Below are 20,546 nucleotides of genomic sequence, written 5' to 3' on the forward strand. Positions count from 1 at the left end.
CATTTTTGAATTAAGCTTTTGCTGGAGAGGCACATGGACTGTTGTGCCAAATGGGTTGGAAAATAACTAAAGTGGCTCATCCTGTGCATTGCACTCTGTTTAGTTGTAATCTCAACAAAATGATCTGAACACTTTACGACTGAATGAGGAGAGAATCGTGTTTAAATTAGGGGACGCTATTTGGGAATGCAGCGATTACGATCACATTTATAAGGTTGTTGGTTTGAATCCTGATATAGGGATGTCTTAGGGATTACGACTGAGTGTCAGGAGGCTGTTTATATCTAAATCCCGCAATCTGCTGTGGTCACTGCCGTAGGGCCCTCAAAAAAGAGACCTAACCAAATGACTCTTCCAGCTTTTACAGTCCAGGTTACACTTACGGCCAATCCCAATTCTACCCCTTACCCCTTCACTTTCCCCTTCCCCTCTATTTTGCACGTGCACGCGAAGGGGTAGGGCTGTCCCGATTCTCTTTTGGTTGGAGGGGGAGGGCTAAGGGGAAGGGCCAGATAGCCCTTCAAATGAAGATTTTTCGGGACCACACTTCAAACGAAGGGGTATGAGAAGTGTCACTGCATACACCGGCTACAGACGCAAAATGGCTGCCCAAGCAAAAAACAAGACCCATAAATGTAAAAATGTTTGGCTTTAATAAGTATTTTAACAACAAATAATGATTTGCTTAGTTACATTCAATCTTGTGTTCATATTTATGGTCGGTTTCTTCAAAGAAACGTTTGTAAAAAAATCGCTAAAATCGCTATAGTTTGTTAACGATAGTCCCGCAACATATTTACATGTCTGATAACTGGTGAATGTAATTGCGGAAGGGAATTGGCTTATATTTTACCGTACATCTGCGATGAACGTATTGTTTTCTTGTGGTTATATGTGAACACGATATAAACAAACAGTGCTTACAGTTTGGTGCTTTTTTGCAACATGATCAGATCAACCAGTCTGACAGCAAGCAACGTTTCCTTAAAGGGTTAGTTCACCCAAAAATGAAAATTAAGTCATTAATTACTCACCCCCATGCTGTACCAACCCCGTAAGACCTTCGTTCATCTTCGGAACACAAATGAAGATATTTTTGATTAAATCTGAGAGGTGGATCACTGCTACATAGGCTGCCAGAGGGAATGAAACTTGACGGCCCAGAAAGTCATTAATGAACATGTTTAAATAATCCATGTGCCTACAGTGGCTCAACTATAAGTTTATCAAGCGACGAGACTACTTTTTTCCCGAAAAAAAAAACATAATAACGACTTTATTCGACTATTCCTTTTCATTCCTTGTGGGCCTGAGACGAGAGTTCAAGAGATTTCCACGACGCATGCGCGAGAACTGAACAAGAAGTATTAGAAGAAGAACGTCCTCTTCTCAGTTCTCGCGCATGCGTCGTGGAAATCTCTTGAACTCTCGTCTCAGGCCCACAAGGAAGAAAAGGAATAGTCGAATAAAGTCGTTATTATGTTTTTTTTTTCGGGAAAAAGGTATTCTCGTCGCTTGATAAACTTATAGTTGAGCCACTGTAGGCACATGGAATATTTAAACATTTTCTTTAATGACTTTCTGGGCCGTCAAGTTTCATTCCCTCTGGCAGCCTATGTAGCAGTGATCCACCTCTCAGATTTAATCAAAAATATCTTCATTTGTGTTCCGAAGATAAACGAAGGTCTTACGGGGTTGGTACAGCATGGGGGTGAGTAATCAATGACTTAATTTTCATTTTTGGGTGAACTAACCCTTTAAGTCCAAATAAGTCCATTTTGCAGCCATCATATATAACGTTACCATAAACTGATCCACCAGCAAACTTAGGCGTCGAAGATATCGTCGTCTCCGCTGTTTTCTGCGAACTTCACAAGACAAATGCAAAAAAATAGCTGTAACCCACGCAACTGAGATGACTGCAGCTGTCGACGGCATCTTGGAAGTTTGTGATAAACATCGGCGCATCTCCTGTGACGTAGGCGCTACGACGTATAATGACGTGTAACGGTGTAGTAGTGGTGTCCCATTTCTTAGGGGAATATTTTCACCCCTACGCCTTGCCACTCTGTTTCAAGGGTCAAGGGGAAGGCGAAGGGTTAGGGGTAGGGGTAGACGAAGGGGAAAGGGGTAGAATTAGGATTGGGCCAGTCCACTTTAGATATAACTTTATAGATATAACTACATGTCAACTACAGTAGCTCTCATTAGAGTACTAGCAGAATAAGTTGACATGTACTTGCAAAGATTGGTAGTCAGTAGAATGTATCTTAAGGGAGCATCAAAATAAAGTGTTAGCAGATATTAAGCAGACAGTCTACTAATACTCTAATAAGAGTTAGTTGACATTCAGTTGGAAGTTACTTGTAGTTAGTAGAATGTCTAAAGTGGACCATTGAAATAAAGTGTTAACCATTCCCAAATTTCTGGACCCTTTACAGGACAACTTATTATACTCTGTTGTATTATTTTCATGTCATCACTGTGAAGCTGCTTTGATACAATCTGTATTGTAAAAAGCGCTATATAAATAAAGGTGACTTGACTTGACAACTTCGCCGATCTATGCACTTATTTTATTTAAATATCTTAATGCAAATGTGATATGAGGGTTGAAAACTGCTAATTTTATCAGACAGCCACCTTGTAAAAGTGAGAGTTGCATATATCCACATACATAAATACAATAAATCGAACTAATTTATATTTATGAAAAAGTGAGCACTCCAGTGTCCCTGAGAACATTTTTAAATATGTTCAATATGTTCTTATTAAAAATGGAGGATATATTTAAAATAAATATTATTTATTCATAATTTGAGCTGCTTGTGAATCATAAAGTGCAGTCCTGATTAATTTTATACCTCAGCTAATTAGAAATGTGTACTGAGTATATGTGTATATGTGTTTGGGTTTGCAATGCATAGCTATACTATGGGAACAGAATTATACCCCAAAGTTCAATAAAACTGATCAAAATCTCGCTATAGGGACATCTGAGTATAGCTGTGTGTGTTATTAGATTAAATAGTATTACATTATTTAGAATGAAACATTCTGTTTAGCAAAAAGCAAGTCATCTTAAAGTGTAAATAAAGTTATGTAGTAGTTCCATTACCGTTCAAAAGTTTGGGGCCATTAAGATTTTTTTTTAGAAAGAAATTTTAAAAATGTAGTCAGCAAGGATGCATTAAATTGATCAAAACTGGCATTAAATTGATCAAAACTGACATTAAAGACTTTTACATTTCTTACAAAACTTACTAAAGGATCATGTAACACTGAAGACTGGAGTAAATGATGCTGAAAATTCAGTATTACAGTTCCCTATCAGGGAACTCGAGCTGCGTGACAACGCTTTGGGAACGCCCCTGCGTGAGTGCGCCATGAAGCACGTATGAAATCAGTCCAATGGCGAGACGGAACGTCATAGGCGGGTGACGTCATCGACCAGGAAACTATATAAGCACCCCAAAAAACAAGCGCGTCAGCTTCTGAGTCTTCAGCAAGCGCTCTGTGTGTGAATATATCAGTCTGTGTCTCAAAGTGTTTTTGTCTGTCCTTAGAAACTGCTAGGCAGGAGTTTTTCACATATAAAAAAACTATAAAGAGACGATATATATATATAATATGGCGAGCGAACAGCAGTTCAGAAAGTGTGTTCATCCCTGCCCACGTTATATCACGGGTGGGGACACTCACGATCTCTGTGTTGTTTGTATGGGAGTGCAGCATGCCCAGTCAGCTCTCGAGGGAGCTGGTTGCGAGCATTGCGAGCGTATGTCAATGAAAATGCTCCGCTCCCGCCGAGCCGTCTTCGAGGAGAGTGGTTCGGTGGGCGCTCCCCGCGGTTCGGGTCCCAATCGTGGGGATCACAAATGGATCTATGAGCGGGGATTGAGACGGTCTCTGCCTTATCTCAGCCTTTACCTGGTAGATCCAGTGCCTCAGATCCGGGTGTGGAAGCACGCGCTGCATGTTTCTTCCCCCCAGGCTGAGGCACCATCACTTCAATTATCCAGTTCTGAGGATCTGGATGTTGAAAGTATTGATACAGCAGAGACTGGGGACTCGTCACTTCAGTCTCCTGCTAGTGAGGAGCTTATGGAGGTGCTCACTCGTGCTGTAGAAAAATTAAGCATCGAGTGGCTAGCTGATAGACAGGAATCTCGTTCAAAAAGTAAACTAGATGAAAGATTTCTGCCGTCTCGTGCTGCACCTCCACGCTGGTGTCTTCCATTCTTTCCTGACCTCCACACCGAGGTGTCGAGGTCATGGAAAAGACCAGTGTCATCCAGAATATTTAGCCAGCAAACATCTGTTTATTCAAATATTTTTGGGGCTAAGAATTATGGTTATGGGGCGATGCCTAAGGCTGAAGAAACGCTAGCGAGCCATTTATCTCCAGATACGGCATCGTCATTTAAGACACCGGCATTGCCCACAAAGCCATTAAGAAATACCTCGGCTTTGGTGGGCAAAGCTTACTCGGCGGCAGGTCAAGCGGCAGCATGCTTACATACTATGTCGATATTACAAGCATATCAAGCAGACCTTTTAAAAGATATGAGTGAGGGGGATGAAATTAGTGCTGACGTAATTCGAGAATTACGTCAGGCAGCAGATCTTTCTCTCCGTGCCACCAATGAGACGGCACAATCAGTGGGCCGTTCTATGGCAGCCATGGTGGCAACGGAGAGACACTTATGGTTGAATTTATCCAACATGAAGGAAAAGGAAAAATCTTTTCTCCTGGATGCCCCGCTTTCAACTGCTGGCCTCTTCGGTGACTCAGTGAATTCGGTCATCGAGAGGTTTCAGGAAGAGAAAAAGCAGGCGGCGGCGCTCCAGCAATTTCTCCCCCTCCGTGTTCATGTCGGCCGTCGAGTAGCTCCTCACACCGGTCGCAACAGAAAAGGAGTGTCTCGTCTCGTGCTCCTCCCCAGCAAGACTGGGCCGAGGCGCGGCGCTCTCAGACGAGGTCTTCCAGGGGCAAGGCCGATCTGAGGACGGTTATTGTCGCCAGGAAGGCTTCGTCGAAGAAGAAGCCCTGACGCCAGAAACGTCAGGGTACTGAGGGTGGTCTCCACCAAGAGAGAAAGGTGTTTGCTGCAGTACACAGCGCCCGTTCTCTCTCGGTGCCCTCAGGGGCCCGTTCTGCCAACCCCGCCTGCGTGCCGGGGCATAGACGGTCCCAGCGAGCGCTTTCCCGAGGGACGCTCGCCCGCTCTGAAGAGCGGTTCAGAGTGGTCAGACCAGATGTTCCCTGCCGGTGCGCCGTTACAGGGCACTGTGTCTGCCACTCAAAATATTCCAGAGGCCAGACTCGAGAGACTGGTACCCTTAGTAGAATTTTTGGCAGAGTGGAAAAGCCTTCCAAATGTATCTCATTGGGTCCTGCAGACTATCGAGAATGGGTACGCGATTCAGTGCAGATCACGCCCGCCTCGCTTCAGAGGGGTTCTGCCCACAGTGGTGGGCCCTGAGCAGGCTCTGTTTATGGAACAAGCAGATCATGTCACAGATCAGGTCCGAGGACTGGTTTGTCACGATAGATCTAAAGGACGCGTACTTCCACATTTCCATCCTTCCACAACACAGGAAGTTCCTGAGGTTTGCTTTCGGGGGTGAAGCGTACCAGTATCGGGTTCTTCCGTTCGGCCTAGCACTGTCTCCCCGAACTTTCACGAAATGTATGGATGCAGCTCTGGCTCCGCTGCGACTCCAGGGCATCCGCATTTTAAACTATATCGACGATTGGTTGATTCTGGCTCAATCGGAGCATCAGGCGATTCGGCATCGAGATGTCGTTCTCGCCCATATCAAAAAGTTGGGGTTGAGGCTCAACGCCAAGAAGAGTGTGCTTTCTCCAGTACAGAGGACCACTTTTCTGGGCGTGGTTTGGGATTCGACGACGATGGAGGCACGTCTGTCTCCTGCTCGTATAGCTTCGATTCTCTTAGCCGTCAAACAGGCAAGGCTAGGCCAGTCACTCACTGTAAACCTGAGAGGTCACCATGTTCTTGTCCGGTCAGACAACACATCGGTGGTCTCTTATATAAACCATCAGGGGGGTCTGCGTTCGCGCCCGTTATACAAATTGGCTCACCAGATCCTTCTATGGTCCCAGGGGAAGCTTCTTTCACTGAGGGCGATTTATATCCCGGGGTATTTGAATCAGGGGGCAGACATCCTGTCGAGGCAGGGGCTGAGACCCGGGGTGTGGAGACTCAGCCCCGAGGTGGTGGAGCTCCTATGGAAACATTTCGGTCGTGCCGAGGTAGACCTATTTGCATCCAGGGAAACATCACACTGCCAACTGTGGTTTTCCCTAAGTCCTCCAGCCCCTCTGAGGTTGGACGCGATGGTACAGGAGTGGCCGAGGTCACGCCTGTACGCATTTCCCCCGATTGCTCTGCTCCCAGGAGTTCTGGAGAGGGTTCGCCGGGACGGGGTCAGTCTACTGTTGGCCCCGTACTGGCCGGCCCGAGTTTGGTTTGCGGACCTAATTTCTTTCCTCGACGGCTCTCCTCTGGAGATTCCGATGAGGAGGGACCTTCTCTCTCAGGCGAGCGGGTCGATACTTCACCCCCGCCCAGATCTATGGAGGTTGTGGGCTTGGCCTCTGAGGGGGCCCAGCTCATAGAATCTGGTCTCTCGACTGAGGTTGTGGAGACCATCCTCCACTCCAGAGCTCCGGCCACTAGGAAATTATATGCCTTGAGGTGGAAAATGTTCACCTCTTGGTGTGGAGAACACAAGCTGGACTCAGTTAACTGCCCGTTAGGTGCAGTGCTGGAATTCCTTTAGGAGCGTTTCTCCACAGGGTTTTCCCACTCCACACTGAAGGTGTACGTGGCGGCCTTATCTGCTTACCACGTCCCTTTGAGTGGAGCTTCTCTCGGGAGACACCCACTTGTAACCCGTTTCCTTCGTGGCATTTTGAGGCTGAGGCCAGCAGTTCGCACGAGGGTGCCGACCTGGGACCTGGCGGTTGTTCTAGAAGGTCTCTCTCTAGCACCGTTCGAGCCCATTGAAGAAGTTTCGGAGAAATTCCTCACTCTTAAAACTATCTTTCTTCTGGCTATATCTTCATTAAAAAGAATAGGAGATATCCAAGCTCTGTTTGTCTCTCCCTCGTGCTTGGAATTTGCACCAGGCATGGTGAAGGCTTTCCTCCTCCCTAGGCCGGGATACGTTCCCAAGGTACCAACCAATGTGGTCAGGCCTATTGTACTGCAGGCTTTCTGTCCTCCTCCATTTTTGACTTCGGACCAAGAGAAACTAAATCTGCTTTGCCCTGTTAGGGCCCTAGATGCATACATCCACAGAGCTGAGCAGAGGTTGAACAAGTGGGTGGTCGAGGCCATCTCACTTGCCTATGAGTCTGCCGGTCAGCCTTCTCCTTTGGCTGTCCGGGCTCATTCAACCAGGAGTATGGCTGCCTCTAAGGCTATCCTGTCAGGAGTATCAATCCAGGATGTTTGTGATGCGGCAGGCTGGTCCTCACCGCACACATTCGTGAAGTTTTATCATCTCGACTTCAGCTCCACTCCAGGGGCGCAGGTGCTTTCGTCCAAATGTGCGCTCTGACTTCACACGACGGACACTTGCTCGTATGGCGACGTTGGTATTAGCGTTCCCAAAGCGTTGTCACGCAGCTCGAGTTCCCTGATAGGGAACGTCTCTGGTTACGTATGTAACCCTAGTTCCCTGAAGGGAACGAGACGCTGCATGTCTATACCATACTCCCAGCATGCCCGTGAGCACTTGCTTCAGTCTTATCAGAAGCTGACGCGCTTGTGTTTTGGGGTGCTTATATAGTTTCCTGGTCGATGACGTCCCCCACCTATGACGTTCCGTCTCGCCATTGGACTGATTTCATACGTGCTTCACGACGCACTCACGCAGGGGCGTTCCCAAAGCGTTGTCACGCAGCGTCTCGTTTCCTTCAGGGAACCCGGGTTACATACGTAACCAGAGACGTTTTTACTGTATTAGATGTATGAATACAGCCTTGGTGTGCCGAAGAGACTTCTTTCAAAAACATATCTTACCAACCCCAAGCTTATGAACAGTAGTGTATAAGTAGCTTTATTTTAAAACAATAGCAATAGCATTGTGGTCATCACAATTTGAAAGTCTCTTAAAGGGGTCATATAATGCCATTTTTATAATGCCAAGTTAAAACGAATCTTTCGGGTCTAAATGAAAACTTTGTAATATACTATTATTAAAAATTATCATTAGTATTGTAAGAAAACAAATTTTACATGGTCAAAAACAGCTCTGTTTTCGGCACGCCGTTTCAGTGCATATGCCTTTAAATGATAATGAGCTTTGCTCATTATCATTCGTTTTGACACTCGTTTTGACACCACGCACATGGAGTGTTGCCTTCACAACAGTTGAGGGTATATTTTGCAACAAGAATGGCAGCGGGAGTCTCTGAGTTCTACCCATATCAATTTGAACCAGAGTCGGACCCGGAACAAGATGACGGCCCCGAAGAAGTTCGACAATTAAGGCTAGAACAGGACGTTTCTGAATGGTTGGTTAACGTAATGTCACTTTGATCTATTTTTGTAACTTATGTACTGGCAGGGTAACTTAGAGTAGTGAGATACAGACGCAATATGTTTACTGATGTAAGTTATAGGTTAGTTCGTTGACAGATTGATGTTGAAAAACTTTTTTTTGGTAAATGTAGGCTTGTCAGTGATGCGTAACGTTATCTCAGTGTTAGGTACAACTGTCAGTGCTGAAATATTAACCATAATGCGTTGTTCATTATAAACGTGGGATTATGAATTTTATTGAGAACGTCGTAACATTACATAAACATAAAACATGCCGTAATATACCCTGATAGTAAACATTAGCCGCATTCATCGTGAAGCGTGCAAACGATTTGCAAAGATTAATATTTAAAGGTTAATAAAACGTTACAGTCACTTCTTCTGGAGGTGCAGCAGGAACACGAATAGCAAAACCAGATTTACACTGACCCTCGTTTAGAAAGCAGTCTGCTGAGAAATGATAAGCGCAAACATAAAGGCATTTATGTAGATTGTTGGGATATTCCCTTCAAAAATAAAACTCAGCCACTCCGTCTTCAGCGGTTCGAATTTAGGAACATTAAAATGACTGCTGTGTTCCTTATTACAGCCAAGAACAGAAGACCACAATCGCTTAGACGCCATTCTGCTCCAGTGTATCAACAATGGCGGACTACGATGACAGCTCGCTCAGGGTGGCTCTGTGTTGAAACGCTGCTGTCAATTATCAATCGTGAGAGGGGCGTCCCATCTAGTGACGTCACAAGATCGAACGGCTCAATTTGAGGCAGGGGAAAACATATAAGGAGATTAAAACAAGTTAGTTGTGAGGGTTAATGTTGTGTTTATGGAACCAACATGTGTGTGCTGAGATTTAACCTGGGGCCAGTTTGAACAACATGGTTCTTCCACTGTTTAGCAGTGTGACAGTTGAGAGATAGAGTTCTTTAGAGCAGCAAAACATCCTGGGAGTTCTCTGCAATAGTTTAAAAAGTCCAAATTGAACTCTGAGTAGTCGAGGGAGTGAGTTTACCATGCCATCATTCTCCTGCTCTAGCCCTGTGGGCAGTAATTCACTCTTATCTGAATAACCTTGTCTGTTTGAGGAAGTCTTATATATGTGTGTATTTCCATGGTGATTTGCTGCTCTGAGACACGGTCAGATAAACAGCTGGGTTCAGAGAGCTGCTATCAGTGTTTTAGGGAGGTTCTCCATGCTCTGATTCTTCCATGGCGCTCTATGCGATTCACACAGCTATTACCACCACTGTGCATTAGGCCGAGCGTGTCGGCCTGTCAGGACTTGCAGAGAGAGGTGGAAAATAGTCAATGACACAAGGTACATCCATCCAGTACATATAGTCTGTCATTTAATAGCTATCCACTCATGCATGTGGACACATGGTACTGAGCCCAAGCACAAGCTATCCAAGAATGACCGGATAAAAAATATAGCAAGAGATGCATCTGATCTCCAAAAATCCATTAATTTCCGAGAGCCACAAGCCCATTAGCCAGATGGCTCAATCTGAAGTCTCCCTGTTGTGGCAGACAGTGTAAGCTGCTAAATGGACGGTGAATCAGCACCTTATATGTTTTTAGATCTCCAAGTCTAACAAACACATTATTGTAGCATTCATTTTGTTTCTAGTAATTAAAAATGTTTTATTTACAACAATTACAACAGTTATTGTTGTTTGAATAAGCTGCCTTGTTTTTTTTTGGGGGGGGGGGGGGGGGTTGTAAAGCTTGGTGTAGGTTATCACTGTAATAAAAAAGCGGGCATTCCAGGATTCTCAGGATGCTTAGAACATATCAGTGTTATCTGGCAACGAATACAATCAGCTAAAAAGGAGAGGAAGGAGCTCCACGTGACATTCCTGGATTTGGCTAATGCATATGGTTCAGTGCCACCTGAGCTTCTTTGGGCATCATTTGATTTTTTCAGGGTACCGATGTCGATAACAAATTTAGTGAAAGCCTATTTTGGAGATTTGCAATTTAGTTTGTCAACTCCAGAATTCAGCACTACATGGCAATGCTTAGAGGTTGGAATAATGGCAGGATGCACCATTTCTCCACTGGCTTTTACCATGGCAATGGAAGTAATCATTAGGGCATCAAAATGGGTAGTAGGAGGAGAGCGCTTGGCTTCTGGGATGCGACTACCACCAATCAGAGCATACATGGATGACATGACAACCATGACTACAACGGTAGACTGCACTAATCGGTTATTGGGGAAGTTAACAGATAATATTGAATGGGCACGAATGCAATTTAAGCCCTCTAAATCAAGGAGCATCTCAATAGTTAAAGGCAAGGTAGTAGATAAAATATTCTTCATTAATGGTGAGGCAATACCAACAGTTTCTCAGAAGCCAGTGAAGAGTCTAGGGAGATGGTACGATGGGGATCTAAAGGACACAGTTCGAGTGGGAGAAGTTAGACGACAAGCAGTGGAAGGATTGAAGAGCATAAACAGCTGTGCTCTACCAGGCAAACTAAAACTCTGGTGCTTTCAGTTTGGTCTACTGCCAAGGTTGCTGTGGCCACTGACTGTGTACGAGGTTTCTTTGACGACAGTGGATAAGCTGGAAGCGTTAATAAGTTCATACATCAGGAAATGGTTGGGAGTTTCACGCTGACTCAGCAGAGTGGGACTTTATAGTAAAGGAGTATTGCAGCTGCCAGTCTCTGCTTTAACCGAGGAGTTTAAGTGTGCCAAGGTCAGACTGGAAATGACTTTAGCAGAGTCACGTGACAAATGTGTAAGGGAGGCAGCCCCTGTGGTAAAACTGGTAGAAAGTGGTCAGCAAAGAAATCTGTAGTAGAGGCAAAGGCTGACCTTCAAATTGGGGATATCGTGGGACAGGTACAGCATGGAAGAGGGGGTTTTGGGCTCAGTTTAGCTCCTCCTAAATGGCACAAGGCAGGCCCAGCTCAAAGGAGGAAGCTGGTAGTCAACGAGGTGCGAAAGCAGGAGGAGAGGATGAGATGTATAAAGGCCATTTCCCAGGCCAAGCAGGGAGAGTGGATGAGATGGGAGAGTGTGGAACAACGAAAAATGGGCTGGCAAGACCTTTAGTCAATGGAAGAAAGTAGGATCAGTTTCCTTATTAGGTCAACATATGATGTTCTCCCATCACCGCAGAACCTAAACCTCTGGGTAGGAGAGGATCCCTCTTGTCCTTTGTGTTCATCACCTGCCACATTAAGGCACATTTTGAAAGGATGTAAGGTGGCTCTTAGCCAAGGTCGGTTTACTTGGCGCCATGACCAAGTATTGCGATGTTTGGCTTTAGCATTGGAAGGCAAGCGTAGTATGACCAATAAGTTGCCGCCTGTTCAAGCAAAACATTAGAAGACAATATTACGCAGAAGACAATATTCCTCCGCCCAGGCGAGCAACCACCAAGAAAAGGTGCTAACACCAATTCTCGTCCAGGACAACTGGAAGCTGCTGGGGACTGGAAGATGCTGGCTGATCTTGATCAACGGCTTATTTTTCCACCTGAGATTGCCACCACTAACCTACGACCAGATATTGTTTTGTGGTCTGGATCAGCACGCATTGTTCAACTGATAGAGTTAACAGTGCCATGGGAGGATGCGGTAGATGAGGCATATGAGAGGAAGAAATTGCGGTATGCTCATCTGGCCACTGAAGCAGAACAGCGAGGATGGAGAGTCCAGGTTTATCCAGTGGAAGTGGGTTGTCGAGGTTTTGTGGCACACTCTACAACCCGGTTCCTCAGAGACGTCGGATTCAGTGGTCAAGAGTTGCGTCGCACAGTAAAGAACTTATCTGAAGCAGCAGAAAGGAGCAGCAACTGGCTGTGGTTGAGACGGAAAGATTCTAGCTGGCTGAGTACAGGCCGCCATGCTACGGTTTCGTAGAATTCTTGAAAACTTGAAGGGTGTTGGTTTATTTGTATAGGTTGTATAGTATTTACAGTCATTACGTTCCTGTGTATATTGCATGAATGACAGGAAGTTGGGCAGATATTGTGTTTTGCGGTAGGTGGTATGCCATACGGAACCGTTGCCACTGAAACTGCATATTAACGCACCAGTGGGGCTCGACAGCCTTAGTCAAACGGGTTGGCGCGTATGGTTGGGTTGCGGAGAGATTGTGAGATTGTGGTTAGGTCTCAGCAGCACTGTTGGTTTATTTGTAGAGGTTGTATAGTATTTACAGTCATTACGTTCCTGTGTATATTGCGTGAATGACGGGTGGTTGGGCAGATATTGTGTTTTGCGGTAGGTGGTATGCCATACGGAACCGTTGCCACTGAAACTGCATATTAACGCACCAGTGGGGCTCGACAGCCTTAGTCAAACGGGTTGGCGCGTATGGTTGGGTTGCGGAGAGATTGTGAGATTGTGGTTGGGTCTCAGCAGCAAGAGGGAAGTAGAGGTCAGTAAGCTGGGCTGAGTTCAGTGGGGGATGGAGGGGGGTGACGAAACACTGAGGACGGAAGGTGCCCACTTGAAGACCCTAGAGATGTTCCCTACTCCGCTCAATCCAGAGGGTTGTTATGGGGGGACCGCACTGTGGTTGCAGCCGTTGTGTGTACTATTAACACCAGACAGAAGGAGATGGTACCAGATGGAACCAGATGGAAAGAAGCGTAAATGGATGGAGAAGCATAGGTTACTGTAAAGCTACGTCTTAGTTGGTGCTTATCTTGGCGAAAGCCGAGTACAAATCAGCATGAAGTTTTAACATCTACTCTCGTGTAATGGAAATCAAGCTGGTAACTAGAAAAAAAATGCAGAAAAATATGTAGCCGTTTGAGAGTTTCATTCGAAACAAATGCTTCCAGTGGCCCCAATGGGTCACGTACATGTCGATCTTATATTTCATTTATTTTGTGCTGCTGAACAGGGTCTAAACTTCATTATATACCTGCATCATATGTTTTTGTCAATGCGAACGATTTCAAAGAGTGCTGGCCGATATTTAGCTTGTGTTGCTAATAAGCTCATAGCGATTTTGACACCCTTGCATCATTGCATAATGAGTTTTGCACAGAAAAACACTTGTCACGTTTCTCATTTTGACAAGTCAACTCACAGCTTGTAGAGTTGTGTTTTGATGTCTGTCTTAATGAAATCATTATCTTTAATACCAGACATAAAGATAATTGTGGATAGCACAATTAGACACCTAGCATATCATTTTGTTCTCATTATGATATGAGTGCTTTACCCTCCCCTGTCTGCAAAACATGAACAGATACACATACACACACCTACCTTCTTCATATCCGTCAAAAGCAGCCCTAATGAGACTTCATAGATAATTACTCACATCCAGTTGTATTTTAAAGATTTAATTATTAAAACACCAATGAACACTCCCAATGTGCTGATTAAAAATAGGAAGGTTGGAGTAAGACCTGTTAAAAGCTCACAGAATGCCAATGAGTCTCAGACTCATCAATTGTTTTAGTCTCCAAGTCATTGTTTTTGTCAGGAGTATTAGGGGACTCCTGGGATGGGAGCTTTGATTTTATTATTTTGTTTATCTAAACATGCAAATTCTTCTGCATCAAGTGGTAAGGAAGTCTCAGCAGAAATAATATTCGCAAACTAAATTTCATAGTTTGTTGATGCCATAATGAGGTCGGAAATAAAATCGCTTAAATGAAAGTAATATTCCCCTAAACTCATATTTTCATAATTTCTCTCCCAGTGAATGTGTGTGTGTGTTTTATTAATGAAAACATACACAAACCAACAGTGAAATGAAATTTCAGCTTACAGTTTACTGGACCATGACTTGATTCAGCATGGGTATTCAGGAAACCTAATGATATTTTTCATTGTTGATTTTGTCTTTTCCCTTCACTACAAGATGACATCTGTGGTGATTTAATTCTGCATTCTGCTGCAACACTATTCAAATACAAGAGTGCATCATTCCAATTTCATAGACAAGGCTTTGCAATAACATAGCTTGGCAGTTTGTTTATATGCAGTGACATTTCCAAATTGTTTAAAATCAAGCAGGTAATATGTTTGAAAGTGTTGTATCATATGAATCTATATTCTGCAGCTCTGCATTGTTTGATATTGCTAGTAGTGATTATAGCTGCCATGACAGTTCAGCCACCCATACCCATAAATGTCCTTGTCCTGATGATTTCATCCATCTAAAACTTGACAGACGGCTTGCATATTCAGCTAAACGCTTTGGGATTTCACAGACAACACTGTAAATATTTGGTCTTTACTGTGACCTTTTCAAAGATGCTAGGACTAGGAATGGGAAACATAAGGAATTTAACAATTATAGTTCAGATTCAGATTCCACTTAACGTTTAGGTTAACGATTCCTATTAAAAAATGTTTTAGTGCTGGGTACCAATTAATACATGTACTTAAAAATTTAAATCCATAACAAATGTACTAAACACAAACACTACTTTTTGGTAACATATTTTTGTTGTTTTTATTTAAAAGCTGAATGTATTACTACATAATTCTGTTTTCAGTGTGTCTTTAATTACACATTGTTATACAAACAAAAAAACAGTCCGAATAAGTGATGAATTGCTCCAACCTAAGTTTTCACACAGCGGGTGCGTCAGGTTACTTTTAGAACTGTTCTGTTGTTAATGCTAGTAGGACAGTTCGTTAGAGATTTATAGTACATGTTTTTTAATTTAAAAATCCTATTTTTAGGTATTTTTTTATTGAATTAAATTGTTTGTGTGAAACAGTCTACTAATAACAGTCATTTGATCAGTCTACACTGATCATGCTGTGTCTATTGTTGCATGGTCACCGTGATATTGCCAAGTAAGACATGTTCCTGGATCAACATATTTTGTTGTTCCTGGATCAACATTCCTGTCCCAAAATGTATTCCTTCCCCAATCCCTACCCCTAAACCTAACCCTACCCATAACTTTTCCTAAAATCAGAGGGTAATGATAGGTGAATAACACTGATGTTGAAGCACCTCACCCTGGTTCTAAGCCTAAACTTGACATAAACTGTAAACTTGTCCCTCAAATCTGATTGGTTGACTGGAAAGTTGTTCCAGGATCAACAAAGATGTTGATCCAGGAACATGTGGTACTTGGTGAAATCACGTTCACCATTGTTGCATACGACCAGTGCAGGCATCACATTTGGAATATGTGTTGTTAATTTATTATCTTATTATTTATCAGAGTGGTTTAGTACAGTCAATCCCTGAAGGGAACGAGACGCTGCGTGACAACGCTTTGGGAACGCCCCTGCATGAGTGCGTCATGAAGCACGTATGAAATCAGTCCAATGGCGAGACGGAACGTCATAGGCGGGTGACGTCATCGACCAGGAAACTATATAAGCACCCCAAAACACAAGCGCGTCAGCTTCTGAGTCTTCAGCAAGCGCTCTGTGTGTGTGAATATATCAGTCTCTGTCTCAAAGTGTTTTTGTCTGTCCTTAGAAATTGCTAGGCAGGAGTTTTTCACATATAAAAAAACTATAAAGAGACAATATATATATAATACGGCGAGTGAACAGCAGTTCAGAAAGTGTGTTCATCCCTGCCCACGTTATATCTCGGGTGGGGACACTCACGATCTGTGTGTTGTTTGTATGGGAGTGCAGCATGCCCAGTCAGCTCTCGAGGGAGCTGGTTGCGAGCATTGCGAGCGTATGTCAATGAAAACGCTCCGCTCCCGCCAAGCCCTCTTCGAGGAGAGTGGTTCGGTGCGCGCTCCCCTCGGTTCGGGTCCCGCTGCTGCCGAGGCACCGCGGAGGCTTCAATCGTGGGGATCGCAAATGGATCTATCAGCGGGGATTGAGGCGGGCTCTGCCTTATCTCAGCCTTTACCTGGTAGATCCAGTGCCTGAGATCCGGGTGTGGAAGCACGCGCTGCGGTTTCTTCCCCCTGGGCTGAGGCACCATCACTTCAATTATCCAGTTCTGAGGATCTGGATGTTGAAAGTATTGATACAGCAGAGACTGGGGACTTGTCACTTCAGTCTCCTGCTAGTGAGGAGCTTATGGAGGTGCTCACTCGTGCTGTGGAAAAATTAAGCATCGAATGGCCAGCTGATAGACAGGAATCTCGCTCAAAAAGTAAACTAGATGAAAGATTTCTGCCGTCCGGTGCTGCACCTCCACGCCGGTGTCTTCCATTCTTTCCTGACCTCCACACCGAGGTGTCGAGGTCATGGAAAAGACCAGTGTCATCCAGAATATTTAGCCAGCAAACATCTGTTTATTCATATATTTTTGGGGCTAAGAATTATGGTTATGGGGCGATGCCTAAGGCTGAAGAAACGCTAGCGAGCCATCTATCTCCAGATACGGCATCGTCATTTAAGACACCGGCATTGCCCACAAAGCCATTAAGAAATACCTCGGCTTTGGTGGGCAAAGCTTACTCGGCGGCAGGTCAAGCGGCAGCGTGCTTACATACTATGTCGATATTACAAGCATATCAAGCAGACCTATTTAAAGATATGAGTGAGGGGGATGAAATTAATTCAATTCAATTCAATTCAAATTTATTTGTATAGCGCTTTTCACAATACACATTGTCTCAAAGCAGCTTTACAGAAATTGCATTTCGGAAATGTACATAGAAAAATACAGTTAGTTAATCAAGTATTAATTTATGGCATAACATATCGCCGGCTTTGAGTCGTCTATTCACAGGCGTCGAGTCGTCTCTTCACAGGCGTTGGGGCATCTGAAGTCTCCGTGAGAGGCTGGATACAAACTGGAGCTGACGAACGCTATTTACCTCGGGACTAGCGTCCCGAGATAACAGCAGAAAGGCAGATGGGAAATAATTAGCATAGCTGATGTTCATAATGTTAATGCATTCGAACTGATTCAGCAGTAGTATCAAAGGTTAAGCTGTGGTTAAGCACATTAAGTGAATGCTTGGTTAAAGAGATGCGTCTTTAATCTAGTTTTAAACTGGGACAGCGAGTCTGAGTCTCGTACAATATCAGGAAGGCTATTCCAGAGTTTAGGAGCTAAATGCGAGAACGCCCTCCCTCCTTTAGTGGACTTAGATATCCTAGGAATGACCAGAAGCCTCGAATTTAGTGATCTTAAAGAGCGCGATGGATTGTATGGCGATAGAAGGTCTGTTAAATACACAGGAGCTAAACCATTTAGGGCTTTATAGGTCAGTAGGAATACTTTGTAATTGATACGGAACTTGATAGGTAACCAGTGTAGAGATGATAAAATAGGTGTTATATGATCATATTTCCTTGATCTAGTAAGAACTCTAGCAGCTGCATTTTGCACTAACTGTAGCTTGTTGATTGAGGATGCAGGACAGCCAGCTAATAAAGCATTACAGTAATCTAGTCTCGAGGTCATGAATGCATGAACTAACTTTTCTGCATCAGAAACAGATAGCATGTTGCGTAGCTTAGCAATGTTTCTAAGGTGGAAAAAGGCTGTTCTTGTAATATATGAAATATGATTTTCGAAGGTCAAGTTGCGGTCTAGTATAACACCCAGGTCTTTTACTGTAGTGGATAAAGTAACAGGACATCCTTCTAAATTAAAGTTGTATTGTAAGGGATTTTGTGGGTAGTTTTTTGGACCAATAAGTAATACCTCCGTTTTATCTGAATTTAATAGCAGGAAATTACACGTCATCCAGCATTTTATATCATTTAGACACTCTGTCAATTTAGATAAGTTAGTGTTTTCATCTGGTCGTGATGAGATATATAATTGAGTGTCATCAGCATAACAGTGGAAATTAATTCCATGTTTTCTTATAATATTACCAAGTGGCAGCATATATATTGAGAATAGCAGAGGGCCTAACACCGATCCTTGCGGCACTCCATAGTCTACTGACGTTATCTTTGATTTTTCCCCATTTAAACAGACAAAATGGTAACGGTCTGATAAGTACGATCTAAACCAGCTTAATGCCTGTCCCTGAACACCAGTGTAGTTTTGTAGTCGATCCAAGAGTATTTTATGATCGATAGTATCGAACGCAGCACTAAGATCGAGTAGAACTAGTATTGAGATACAGCCTTGGTCAGAAGCTAAAAGTAAATCATTTGTAATTTTAACTAGCGCAGTTTCTGTGCTATGATGCGGTCTGAATCCCGACTGGAATTTTTCATAGATATCATTTTCTTGTAAGAAAGAGCACAATTGAGCGGACACAATTTTTTCTAGTATTTTAGACATAAATGGAAGATTTGAGATGGGTCTGTAATTTGCTAAGTTATTTGGATCTAATTGCGGTTTCTTAATGAGAGGTTTTATTACTGCCAGCTTGAATATTTTTGGAACATGACCTAAAAATAAAGACGAGTTAATAATATTAAGAAGAGGCTCTTCGACTACAGGTAACACTTCTTTCAGTAGTTTAGTGGGTATTGGATCTAATAAACATGTTGTTGGTTTAGATGCAATGATAAGTTTATTTAGCTCTTCCTGTCCTATAGTTGTAAAACGGTGTAGTTGTTCTAGAGGGGCCATAATTGAGGCTGAATCATAAGACATCATAGAGGATTGTATATTTACAATTGTGTTTCGGATGCTTTCTATTTTCTCATTGAAGTAATTCATAAAATCATTACTACTATATTGTAATGGAATATTTTGCTCTGGTGATGTTTGTTTATTTGTTAGTCTAGCCACGGTGTTGAATAAAAACCTTGGATTATTTTGGTTATTTTCTATTAGTTTGCGGAGATGCTCAGCCCTGGCTGCTTTTAGAGCCTTTTTATAACGTGACATACTGTCTTTCCACGCGATTCTAAAGACCTCTAAATTAGTTTGTTTCCATTTACGCTCTAAGTTACGAGTTTCTCTCTTGATTGCATGCGTAGCACTGTTGTACCATGGTGCTTTAGTTTTCTCTCTAACCTTTTTTAATCTAATTGGTGCAACAATATCTAGTGTACTAGAGAACATGGTGCTCAAACTGCTAGTCATTTCCTCTAGTTCATCTGTTTGTTTGGGTGCACTGCGCAGCTGAGATAGATCAGGTAAGCTATTTGAGAATCTATCTATAGTGGTTGGAAGGATTGTTCTGCCTGGTCTATAACGTGGCGCAACATGACAAATTTCAGCAGTACGTATTATACAAGTTACCATGTAATGATCAGTGAGATCATCACTTTGCGGTATAATATTTATATCAGTTGGATTGGTTCCATATGATATAATTAAATCTAGTGTATGATTTAGACGATGAGTGGGACCACTGACGTTTTGCGTGACCCCAAAGGAGTTTAATAAATCTGTAAACGCAGTCCCTAACGCATCATTTGTATTATCTACGTGTATGTTAAAGTCTCCAACAATTATTGCTTTATCGACATTGACCAATAGATCTGAGAGAAAGTATGCAAACTCTTTTAGGAAGTCAGCATAGGGCCCTGGAGGTCTATATAGGGTAGCCAAGGCTAGAGATAATATGGATTTGTTTCTTGCATCTAAGAGCGTAACATTTAGCACAAGTACTTCAAACGAATTAAACCTGTGACCTGTTTTCTGAGTAACATTAAGAATATCTCTATAGATTGTTGCAACACCGCCGCCACGACCGATCAGACGGGGCTCATGCTTATAACAGTATCCTGGCGGAGTAGACTCATTTAGACCGAAATAATCATTTGGTTTAAGCCAGGTTTCAGTAAGGCAAAGTACATCGAAACTATTATCTGTGACCATTTCATTTACAATAACCGCCTTAGGTGTGAGCGATCTAATGTTTAGAAGACCTAGCTTTAGAAATTGTTTTTGTTCACTGATATTTAGATTTTCTGGTTTAATTACAATAAGATTTTTGCTAGATCCTACACTAGATTTATTGTTTGGCCTCACTAAGCGAGGAATAGACACAGTTTCTATATAATGTTCTACACTACTTATATCAATTAAGTTGGGACAGCAAAGACTGTGATTTGGACTTTGACTTACTAGTCATATGGTGTGTAACGTCTTGGAGATGTTGTCCGACAGAACAGCCGCTCCGA

At 43.2% G+C, this 20,546-nt stretch overlaps 1 protein-coding gene across 3 annotated transcripts in view; it reads left to right on the forward strand.

Moving 5' to 3' along the window:
* The window catches only part of grid1a (glutamate receptor, ionotropic, delta 1a), a 373,012-nt gene that overhangs the window by 247,361 nt on the left and 105,105 nt on the right, over positions 1-20,546 (forward strand). The window lies entirely within an intron of this gene.

This window comes from Siphateles boraxobius, unplaced genomic scaffold (genome assembly GCF_051911475.1).
Source record: "Siphateles boraxobius isolate OS27281-9 unplaced genomic scaffold, OSU_SipBor_1 22, whole genome shotgun sequence".
NCBI lineage: Eukaryota > Metazoa > Chordata > Actinopteri > Cypriniformes > Leuciscidae > Siphateles > Siphateles boraxobius.